At 39.5% G+C, this 12,760-nt stretch overlaps 1 non-coding gene across 1 annotated transcript; it reads right to left on the bottom strand.

Annotated features, from left to right (window-relative positions):
* Nucleotides 1-3,058: 3,058 nt before the first annotated feature.
* Nucleotides 3,059-3,115, bottom strand: LOC116374263 (U7 small nuclear RNA). Its single transcript, XR_004210132.1, has one exon. It is a non-coding gene; the product is annotated as a U7 small nuclear RNA (small nuclear RNA).
* Between the last annotated feature and the right edge of the window lie 9,645 nt (nt 3,116-12,760).

Here is a 12,760-nt window from a genome sequence, read left to right as displayed (position 1 = left end):
TTCAGGGGCAGAACGACATATTTGTACTTTGTCAGCTTGGGGGTTTGAACTTGCAACCTTCTGGTTAATAGTCCAACGCTCTAACCACTAGGCTACTCTGCCGCCCCATGAGGGAGGAGGATGTCTTCCCTGTAACGCACAGCCTTGACATTGCCTGCAATGGCAACAAGCTCAGTCCGATGCTGCTGTGACACACCGCCCAAGACCATGACAGACCCTCCACCTCCAAAATCGAAGTTTAAACCCTTTACAATGCAGATCTGTGAAGTTATTTGGATTTTTACGAATTATCTTTGAAAGACAAGAGCTGCTGCTGAGTTAACTTTTTTTCTCAAAAAGGTAGAGGTCCAAATTATTGGCACCCCTATTTTTAATACCTCACCTTGTGAGGATAACACCACTGAGCCTTTTTCTAAAATGTTTTATGAGTTGGAGAACACCTTGGGAGGGATCTTATACAATTCCTCCAGACTTAATCTTTCCAGATCCTTGATATCCTTCGTCTGATATCTTTTGTTTTCATTTCATCTGACCAAAGCACCGGTTCCAATCCAAGTGCCAATGGCGTTTAGCAAACTCCAGACTTGTTGGATGAAATTAAAATAGAGCTCTTTGGCCACTCACACCAGTGGTGGGTTTGGTGTTGAAATGAGAATGCATGAGCAGAAAAGAACCCTACTGTAAAATATGGTGTTGGATATTTGATATTATAGTGCTATTTTGCTTCCCCTGGTCCTGGGGGCTCTCTTTAATTTCAACAGCATCATGAACTTTAACCAGTACAATGATATTTTAACCAAAAACCAGGTTGTCTCTGCCAGGAGGCTAAAACGTATCTTCCAGCAAGACAATAACCCAAGCACACATCAAAATCCACATAGAAAGGGTTAATTGGCCACCAAGTCAACATTTTGCAATGGTCATCTCAGTCTCTGAACATTGAAAACCTGTGGTTTGAATTGAAGAATGCGGTCCATAACCACAGACAAAGGATATCAAGGATCTGGAAGGATTCTGTATGGAGGAGTGGTATAGATCCCTCCCAATATGTTATCCAACTCTTTTTTTTAAATCATTTTTTAAAGGCTCAGTGCTGTAATTCTCGCAAGGTGGGGAATTGAAAGGTAAAATATAAATATATATATATATATATATATTACATGTTAAACAACATCTCTTTCTCTGAGCAATTGTATTAGTTCACAATTCTATAATTTACCTCAAAACTGTTTTACATACAATATTGCTCAGTATTTAAATTGTTTATTTTACACAGTAAATTTTTGCTCATTTTTATCAAGGCTGTCAATAATTTCAGACCCTACTGTATGTATGGAGACAAGCAGTATGGTAAGGAAACTTATTTTAGGGAAACTAAACATGGGAGCTTAAATGTGGTGGATGAGTGCAATATTAGGTGCAAAAAGTTTCTATTCAATCAAAGCTGGAAGTTTCCAGGTGAAGATAAGCTACAAGCATGCACAATTTAATCAATGTTCTTCTAAAATAAATTATTAGTATGTGCAAGAGGAACAAAAAGAAACTCAACTGAATACTAAACACAAACATGATCGATCACAGCATGGGCTGAATAAATAATATTTAGCTTCCCTCATCCTGGAAACGTCAAGAAGACATTTTTGATTTAACATGATCTGTAGTAGTGGACTGATGATGATCCATATCACACTACCTAAACTGCATTACACAGTTCTAAAAATAGCCAACTGAACCACACTGTCCTCTGTTACTCAGTGGTTGACAAGGAAAGGATGAAGAAATGGAGGTAAAGTAAGTCTGCCATCTGGTGGTTTACATTATATTTCACTTCTCACAGTTCCTTACTTTCTGATAGACTATGGGTGGAATTTATTCATTATATTGGGAGGTATAATATGACACCTCTCCCATGGGAGGTATAAGATGACACACCTCCAACCCTGCTTCCTATGAATTAATAATGGAAAAATGTATGTAATAAGTGTATCACTAGCCACTTTAAACAATGCCACTTTTATATGTTTACATACCCTACATTACTCATCTCATATGTATATACTGTACTCTATACCATCCACTGCATCTTGCCTATGTCGTTCTATACCATCACTCATTCATATATTTTTTTATGTACATATTCTCATTCATTCCTTTACACTTGTGTGTATAAGGTAGTTGTTGTGAAATTGTTAGGTTAGATTACTCGTTGAATATTACTGCATTGTCGGAACTAGACGCACAAGCATTTCACTACACTCGCATTAACATCTGCTAACCATGTGTATGTGACAAATAAAATTTGATTTGATTTGATTTGATATTACTTCACTGTAACCTGAAAAACTGCCATCTTGTGGGACGTTGGATTTTGATGCACGCCCACAGCTGTCTTAACACCCATGCTTATAAACAGCCTTGCATGTTTATTACAACTCTAAATGCAAATCGCTTTACATTGATACTCAGACAATAATTATTAACTGGATATAACGTAGGCTACTGTACGTCCCGTCTTCAAAACCCTGACAAGACTATTATTTAAGATAAGCGACAGAGGAAATACTTCAATATCTGAAACACTGTCTAAATATATGATAAGACTAGGAAAATAACTATGCAGTTACTTTGAAGAGACTCTGACCTACCTTAAACATAGAGGGAATGAGAGCCAATGGTAGCCATGTTAAATCACTCAGGAGGTTGAGTTACATGCATGGTGTATCAAATTAGGAATCAGCCCATCAACTGTATTAGAAAACCATCACTATTGGACAATTCAACATTATTGTAATTCAACATGTCTATGCATATACATATACATAAACAAGAATTGCAGTCAAATACAATCGAATATAACTGTATTGGTTTGTTTTACTGCTAAGATACCAGCTGGACTCAATTTTCAGAATGAGGTATGAGTTTTTAGGCTATGCACAACATTGGCACAATGTGGGCACAACCACATGAAAAAATACTATAGTATACTGTAGTATTACTATATTTATGTACTGTATTATTTACTATAGTGTTTTTGCTTTATTAGCTTTGACATAGAAGTAGGGGCTTTCTCCTTGAGGACACCTACTGGACAAATACTAAAAGAGCTAATGTAGTGTTTTTGCAGACATTACTGTAGTATTTACTACAGAGGTTTTTTGTAGGATAATACTGTAGTATTTGTTATAGTATTCTACAGTATACCACAAAATTAGATAGTATGTACTACACATGACAGAGGGATTCTACAGTGTGTAGTGTATTCTACAGTGTACTACAAAATTCTATATTAAGCCCTACCCGATCGAGGTACAGTGCCTTGCGAAAGTATTCGGCCCTCTTGAACTTTGCGACCTTTTGCCACATTTCAGGCTTCAAACATAAAGATATAAAACTGTATTTTTTGTGAAGAATCAACAACAAGTGGGACACAATCATGAAGTGGAACGACATTTATTGGATATTTCAAACTTTTTTAACAAATCAAAAACTGAAAAATTGGGCGTGCAAAATTATTCAGCCCCCTTAAGTTAATACTTTGTAGCGCCACCTTTTGCTGCGATTACAGCTGTAAGTCGCTTGGGGTATGTCTCTATCAGTTTTGCACATCGAGAGACTGAATTTTTTTCCCATTCCTCCTTGCAAAACAGCTCGAGCTCAGTGAGGTTGGATGGAGAGCATTTGTGAACAGCAGTTTTCAGTTCTTTCCACAGATTCTCGATTGGATTCAGGTCTGGACTTTGACTTGGCCATTCTAACACCTGGATATGTTTATTTTTGAACCATTCCATTGTAGATTTTGCTTTATGTTTTGGATCATTGTCTTGTTGGAAGACAAATCTCCGTCCCAGTCTCAGGTCTTTTGCAGACTCCATCAGGTTTTCTTCCAGAATGGTCCTGTATTTGGCTCCATCCATCTTCCCATCAATTTTAACCATCTTCCCTGTCCCTGCTGAAGAAAAGCAGGCCCAAACCATGATGCTGCCACCACCATGTTTGACAGTGGGGATGGTGTGTTCAGGGTGATGAGCTGTGTTGCTTTTACGCCAAACATAACGTTTTGCATTGTTGCCAAAAAGTTCAATTTTGGTTTCATCTGACCAGAGCACCTTCTTCCACATGTTTGGTGTGTCTCCCAGGTGGCTTGTGGCAAACTTTAAACGACACTTTTTATGGATATATTTAAGAAATGTCTTTCTTCTTGCCACTCTTCCATAAAGGCCAGATTTGTGCAATATACGACTGATTGTTGTCCTATGGACAGAGTCTCCCACCTCAGCTGTAGCTGTAGATCAGAGTGATCATGGGCCTCTTGGCTGCATCTCTGATCAGTCTTCTCCTTGTATGAGCTGAAAGTTTAGAGGGATGGCCAGGTCTTGGTAGATTTGCAGTGGTCTGATACTCCTTCCATTTCAATATTATCGCTTGCACAGTGCTCCTTGGGATGTTTAAAGCTTGGGAAATATTTTTGTATCCAAATCCGGCTTTAAACTTCTTCACAACAGTATCTCGGACCTGCCTGGTGTGTTCCTTGTTCTTCATGATGCTCTCTGCGCTTTTAACGGACCTCTGAGACTATCACAGTGCAGGTGCATTTATACGGAGACTTGATTACACACAGGTGGATTGTATTTATCATCATTAGTCATTTAGGTCAACATTGGATCATTCAGAGATCCTCACTGAACTTCTGGAGAGAGTTTGCTGCACTGAAAGTAAAGGGGCTGAATCATTTTGCACGCCCAATTTTTCAGTTTTTGATTTGTTAAAAATGTTCCAATAAATGTCGTTCCACTTCATGATTGTGTCCCACTTGTTGTTGATTCTTCACAAAAAAATACCGTTTTATATCTTTATGTTTGAAGCCTGAAATGTGGCAAAAGGTCGCAAAGTTCAAGGCGGCCGAATACTTTCGCAAGGCACTGTATATTACAGTGTGTAGTATAGTATTCTACAGTAAACTGTAGTATTTTTACATGTGGGCAATGCGGGATGAATTATTGGCCCAGTATCAGCAGCCCATATCTGGTTAGGGCTGCCCTCACTTTAACTCAATGAGCCCATACTTTGGATCTTTTATTAATTTTATTTTATTAGGATGCCCATTAGCCATCGCCAATGGCGACAGCTATTCTTACTGGGGTCAGACACATAACGAAAAAGACATTACAGGCAAATTACTTTACCATTTACATACAGTTAAAAACATTAACATGCAGTGTGTGTGTGTGCGTGTGTATCTATCAGTCACATATACATGTCAGTATAAACACACAAAAAGTAGGTCATATGGGGAGAGGTGTTGTGTCGTGAGGTGTTGCTATATTTGTTTTTTTGAAAGCAGGTTTACTGTTCGCTTGCGCTATATGAAATGGAAGGGAGTTCCGTGCAATCACGGCTCTGTATAATACTGTACGTTTCCATGAATTTGTTCTGGATCTGGGGACTGTGATTTAAACAGTGGAGACTGCTGAGGGGAGGACGGCTCATAATAATGGCTGGAATGGAGTCAATGGAGTGGAGTTACCATTCCATTGACTCCATTCCAGCAATTATTATGAGCCGTCTACCCCTCAGGAGCCTCTACTCAGTGGTGATTTTAGCATGTCTCACAAAAAAATGGTTTATGCATGCCAGCAAAGCCACTACACAACACAATACTAAACAATACATAAATTGCACTATAATCATGACAAAGGCTGCCCAAACTGTTAGGGCCTACAGTACATAAAGCTGTCCCAACAGCAGATAATTATTTTCAGCACCATGGAGTGAATCCTTACCACCGCTACACCTGGCTATCAGCGGAGCCTTGTCTGACATTAACGAGCGAGCTGGCATGCATAAACCATTTTTTTGTCAATATAACTATTTGTTCATCACTTTTGAAATGTACAGCGACAGAATTCACAACATGGACCGCTCTTACAGTATTCTCCCTTAACACCAAGTCAGAACCATATGATAAATATAAGAGGACAATGAAAGCTCTCTTACAATATTCAATGATGACATTGCTCTAAAACAGGATATAAGCTACATGTGCACCACCAATTCAGAACAGTAGGCTAAGTTATGAGGGGGGCAGGGACCAAATTATTAGGGTGAGGCACATTGGCTACTATCGGCTTAAAAAATAACTTACACTTAGTATTACTTTCTTAGCTACAGCATACATATCTCCCTGGCATATTACATAATTTATGCAGCTGCACACAAAACATTTCTGGACTCACCGTTGTGCTTTGCTCACTTGAACAGGAAGGTGGCATGGCGGTCCTTCTTGTGGGAAAATTTGTCATGAAACTTTGTCATCAAAGTCTGTCAGTCGCTGGATTTGTAGTGCTTTCAAGACAACTGGGAACTCGGAAAAAACAAGGATGAATAATGACATCAGGGATCTTCAGGTCGGAGCTATAGAAAGAGGGCCGAGTTCCCAACTTGGAATTCCGAGTTGGATGACCATTCAAAATAAATGTTCCCAGTCTGAGATCATTTTTTTCCAAGCTCCCAGTTGTCTTGAACTCACTGAATTCTGAGTTCTGAGTTTCCAGTCGTTTTGAATGTGCAGAAGTCATGCTGAATTGACAGCATAGCCAATTTATTCAACCTTTTAAGCTTAGAAAAGACACCCTTAAACCCAGAAATGGACCACACACCCTCTCTACGAATAGCATGGGAAGCAAAATAGTGACTGCTTTGCATAGTTTGCACTAGGGCACTAATTCCATCTAAACCACTCATTGTTGAATTTGCGATTTCCAACATATGTCCAATGGCCGATAAGCACCGATACATTTTATCTATAATTTCACTTCAGATGACAAGGATTGAAAAGGATTTGCCAGTAGATTTTGCAGTGACGTAGTGTCCTCATGAGTGACAGAACACTGAGCCAATCACAGCACAACTAGAGAAAATTACCAACCCCTACACTCTGTATTTTCTGCTGACTACCCCTCCACCACAGAAAACACTGAACTAGGCTGAAACACCTTCATTTTGGAGCTGTCTTACTCAAGAAAGCAAAAAAGAGACCATGTTTGTATGCGGCTTTATTAACTCAAATAGCTATTTTACATTGTTTGCGCAAAACAGGCATCAAAAAATAATACAAAAATAGATTTTTAAGCTAAAATGATGGGTCGCCACTTCTAAGTTGGTGTAATGTGTAGCTTGTTCTTTATTAAATGCCTTTATTATGGCTAATAATTAGACTAAGGAAAAGCCCGTAACACTTCATTAAGAAAACACAAATAAAGTGTTACCAAAAAGTAATTTGGCACAGAGACTGTACCACAGCAAGCCACAAAATACAATTTAAGACAAGAGGTTATTTTATAGGAAATCTGATTTGTTAGTAACAAGGGCATTTTTTCAATAATGCAGTGCTCAAGGCAAGTCTAGGTCCAAGAGGCTTCTAAACAGCTTCTACCCCCAAGCCATAAGGCTACTGAACATCAAATCAAATGGCTACCCAGACTATTTGCATTGCCCCCCCTCCCTTTTACACTGCTGCTACTCTGTTATTATCTATGCATAAGTCACTTTAATAACACTACCTACATGTATATATAACCTCAATTACCTTGACTAACCGGTGCCCACTGACATTGACTCTGTACCGGTCCCCCTGTATATAGCCTCGCTATTGTTATTTTACTGCTGCTCTTTAATTATTTGTTACTTTTATTTCTTATTTTTCTTTAGCCAACCAGCTCAGGGAATGGGGACCAGTGACCACCACATGATACTAATTTAGCCATCCGCTACATCTACTTTGTCCAGGTTAACAGAATATTTATTAGAAATGCTAATGTGTGCACTAGACGCATAGCGATGGACATTAGTCCTGCCCACAAAGGGGATTCAGAAGCGACAAACAGCTGCAGTTCAGGCTCTTCCTAGGTGGCATTTTCCATCTGTCTGAAAATGTATAATTTTATATAAATATTTGTTTTTGAAGGCAGTCTGAGATAGCATTTAAATGAGTAGTTTTTTTACATCTTGATGTTAGATTGTTTCTCAGCCTGAAAGTATAGGCCACGAGAAACAAATTCATGTTTCAGTTCTTTAAAGAGCCACCACAAACTTCAGCTAACCTTAGCCACCAAAAGCTAACAATCAATGGGAGTGATGGGGGCATGAGAGCATGTTTAAAAAAAGGTTGTCCAAATCACCTGAAATCAATTCATATTAACAACATATTTGGTTTGATGTTACTTAAAATGTGATTTGACCATTAAAAAAAGTATAATAATACATGCTCATATGCCCATCTCTTCCATTGATTGTTATCTTGTGGTGGCTAAAGTTAGCTGAAGTGTGTAGTGGATGTTAAAAGAGAAGGAACCATTGATTACAATTTATCCAGGCCCATGGACCACTTTCAAGGTGAGGAACTATCTAACATCAAATTGTAAAATCATGAACTATAACGCAAAAATCTTAATCGTTGCACAGTAATATGCACAGTAATATCTATAAAGATGGAACAAGATGGACTAGACTGGGCCTTTAAACCAAAAATATACTGCTGGTAAATGTTCAAGTACACATGTAATATCACACCCAATAACAAACCTAATGTAATATCATATGTCAATACTTTTGCTTGATTTAGCCTAGCTCGAGTACTTAAAAGTTGTCACGCCCTGGCCTTAGTTATCTTTGTTTTCTTTATTATTTTGGTTAGGTCAGGGTGTGACATGGGGGAATTATGTCTTTCGCCTGGTCTAGGGTTTTTTGTATGTTTAATGGGGCTGTTGCCTTTCTAGGTAGTTTATAGGTCTATGGTTGCCTAGATTGGTTCTCAATTAGAGGCAGCTGTCTATCGTTGTCTCTGATTGGGAACCATATTTAGGCAGCCATATTCTGTGGGTACTTTGTGGGTGATTGTCTTCTGTCTTTGTGTCTTTGCACCAGATAGGACCGTTACGGTTTTCACCTTTATTGTTTTGTATTTTGTAGTGTTCTCATTTATCGTCTATATTAAAGATGATGAACACTAACCACGCTGCATTTTGGTCCTCCTCTCCTTTAACGGAAGAAAACCGTTACAAAAGTGTTTACCAAATATTATGCATTTGATCAAGGACTGTATAGTACAGGTTTTAAACAACCTCTGCAGTAGTCAAATATCCTACAACCAAATCAATAAATATACGTCTCGAAAACATGACCTTTCAGAGACCAAACCACCTGAAATACATTCATAATTTGGTGGGTGCTTATATCTGTCCTATTTTACATGTATGAGTGTGTATTGATATGCATGCTTGAATTGGAAATAGTTTTTTTCCATATACCATATCTGAGAGTGGGGTCGCGAACAGGGTCTTCCATTATCAACGGCGACCCTGGCGCAATTAGGGTTAGGTGCTTTCGGCTCAGGGATTCAAACTAGCGACCTTTCGGTTACCATCCCAGCACTTACCGCTAGGCTACCTGCCGTCCTTCATGGAGATATTCAGATGAATACCCTCTACTAAACCACTTTTGCCAGTGTTACCACCCAAACAATCAAAGCCATAGTCAAAGGTTAACAAATAGAAAATCCAACTGAATACAAATACAGCCTCTAAAATCCCCATGCAATTTTTCAAGAATCAGATAATAAATGCATTCTCTATATTAGCAGAGAAGGAATGTGATGTCACCGGGTTAAAAGTCTCTTTCCCGGGGGCATATACACAAGGAGGGAACCTAATACTGACCCTTAAAACTATCCTCCTTGCAATTACAGTATTTGAAATACATTTGAAAACCTTAGAAGTGATTTAACAGGCACCGACTGAAAAAAAAATTGTGTAGCACATGTGAGGTCCTGTAAATGATCAAACACAAATGCACAGTATGGAAGTGTGAAAATCAAAAGTTGGACATTTCCATGTAAAAAGCCCCATAAGCACTAATGTGAAGTTCATAGGAGCACATCAAATTTGGTGTCAAATGAAATTTAAGAGTCTATATTTGAGAAATGATGGTGCACATAAGCAAAGGCTTTGATGTTTCTGGTCAAATGGATGGAAAAGTGTTCTTAGAAAACATCTAGCAGAAAAAGAGAGAGATACATCAACACAATGTTGACGTAAAGACTCCTGCCAACTAATGTCAATATTAGTTTTTGTTAAGGGAATTTTTATCAATAATGACTAATTATGTATACATTTCAATCAGGACTGACTAATCAGAATACTATTATGTTACTGTATATGTACTAATCAGAATACTATTATGTTACTGTATATGTATGAATCTTCTTTTTAATCCTAGTACTGAATATAATGTGTGTAAATATAATCAAGAATTAGAACAATGACTGTCTGTTCCTTGGTAGAAATGAATGAACTATATCGCCAGACTGGCTAGAATGCTTATCTACACTGGCTGGCCTTGGCTCTAGGCGAGGTGGGAAGGCTTGAGAACTATAGAGCCTTTCTACCAGTGTCAAGAAGAGACGGAACATTTAGAAAATGCTGACGTCATTTTCAGTTTATAACCGGTGGTAAAATGTGTAAGGAGCAGTACTCTCGTGAATAAAATCTTCTGTTTGACTTTAAGACTGGGCTCTGTCCATTTTTATAAAATAAGGGTCTTACAAATCCTTATGAATTGACAGAGTGTTACATTTTAATTGGGTGTTAAAACATAGAGCAATTTCATTCCTGCAACAGTTTTACAAAAATTATTTGCCTTCTGTATGTTCTGTAAGAAAGTGTCTTGTCATTATGTTACCAAAAAAACTCAGATCCTAGATATTTTCTAATTTCTCTCCCTCATGAGGGAGGATAATGACAGTTCACAGAAGTAACAAGTAAAGGTAGACCTACCAATTGGTGTTTTACTGCAAAGAATTGGGTTTATGATTTATTAGTGATTAAAATGAGTAATTCTGTTACCAAATATCCCTATTCTTTGCACTTTAACAATCATTTACACCAAACATTGTGACCAAACAAATAATGACTACACATGGCATTAATTTTAAATAAAGGCATCTTTATCAAATTGTTGCACACATTAATTGTGCAACAATTAAGGAAGTGGATGGCTGCAAACTTTCTACTATTAAACTCGGACAAAACAGAGATGCTTGTTCTAGGTCCCAAGAAACAAAGATATCTTCTGTTGAATCTGACAATTAATCTTAATGGTTGTACAGTCGTCTCAAATAAAACTGTGAAGGACCTCGGCGTTACTCTGGACCCTGATCTCTCTTTTGAAGAACATATCAAGACCATTTCAAGGACAGTTTTTTCCATCTACGTAACATTGCAAAAATCAGAAACTTTCTGTCCAAAAATGATGCAGAAAAATTAATCCATGCTTTTGTCACTTCTAGGTTAGACTACTGCAATGCTCTATTTTCCGGCTACCCGGATAAAGCACTAAATAAACTTCAGTTAGTGCTAAATACGGCTGCTAGAATCCTGACTAGAACCAAAAAATTTGATCATATTACTCCAGTGCTAGCCTCTCTACACTGGCTTCCTGTCAAAGCAAGGGCTGATTTCAAGGATTTACTGCTAACCTACAAAGCATTACATGGGCTTGCTCCTACCTATCTCTCTGATTTGGTCCTGCCGTACATACCTACACGTACGCTACGGTCACAAGACGCAGGCCTCCTAATTGTCCCTAGAATTTCTAAGCAAACAGCTGGAGGCAGGGCTTTCTCCTATAGAGCTCCATTTTTATGGAACGGTCTGCCTACCCATGTCAGAGACGCAAACTCGGTCTCAACCTTTAAGTCTTTACTGAAGACTCATCTCTTCAGTGGGTCATATGATTGAGTGTAGTCTGGCCCAGGAGTGGGAAGGTGAACGGAAAGGCTCTGGAGCAACGAACCGCCCTTGCTGTCTCTGCCTGGCCGGTTCCCCTCTTTCCACTGGGATTCTCTGCCTCTAACCCTATTACAGGGGCTGAGTCACTGGCTTGCTGGGGCTCTCTCATGCCGTCCCTGGAGGGGGTGCGTCACCTGAGTGGGTTGATTCACTGTTGTGGTCATCCTGTCTGGGTTGGCGCCCCCCCCTTGGGTTGTGCCGTGGCGGAGATCTTTGTGGGATATACTCAGCCTTGTCTCAGGATGGTAAGTTGGTGGTTGAAGATATCCCTCTAGTGGTGTGGGGGCTGTGCTTTGGCAAAGTGGGTGGGGTTATATCCTTCCTGTTTGGCCCTGTCCGGGGGTGTCCTCGGATGGGGCCACAGTGTCTCCTGACCCCTCCTGTCTCAGCCTCCAGTATTTATGCTGCAGTAGTTTATGTGTCGGGGGGCTGGGGTCAGTTTGTTATATCTGGAGTACTTCTCCTGTCCTATTCGGTGTCCTGTGTGAATCTAAGTGTGCGTTCTCTAATTCTCTCCTTCTCTCTTTCTTTCTCTCTCTCGGAGGACCTGAGCCCTATGACCATGCCCCAGGACTACCTGACATGATGACTCCTTGCTGTCCCCAGTCCACCTGGCCATGCTGCTGTTCCAGTTTCAACTGACCTGAGCCCTAGGACCATGCCCCAGGACTACCTGACATGATGACTCCTTGCTGTCCCCAGTCCACCTGGCCATGCTGCTGCTCCAGTTTCAACTGTTCTGCCTTATTATTATTCGACCATGCTGGTCATTTATGAACATTTGAACATCTTGGCCATGTTCTGTTATAATCTCCACCCGGCACAGCCAGAAGAGGACTGGCCACCCCACATAGCCTGGTTCCTCTCTAGGTTTCTTCCTAGGTATTGGCCTTTCTAGGGAGTTTTTCCTAGCCACC

The sequence above is a fragment of the Oncorhynchus kisutch genome, linkage group LG5 (genome assembly GCF_002021735.2).
Source record: "Oncorhynchus kisutch isolate 150728-3 linkage group LG5, Okis_V2, whole genome shotgun sequence".
Lineage (NCBI taxonomy): Eukaryota > Metazoa > Chordata > Actinopteri > Salmoniformes > Salmonidae > Oncorhynchus > Oncorhynchus kisutch.
This window is presented reverse-complemented; position numbering and strand designations above follow the sequence as displayed.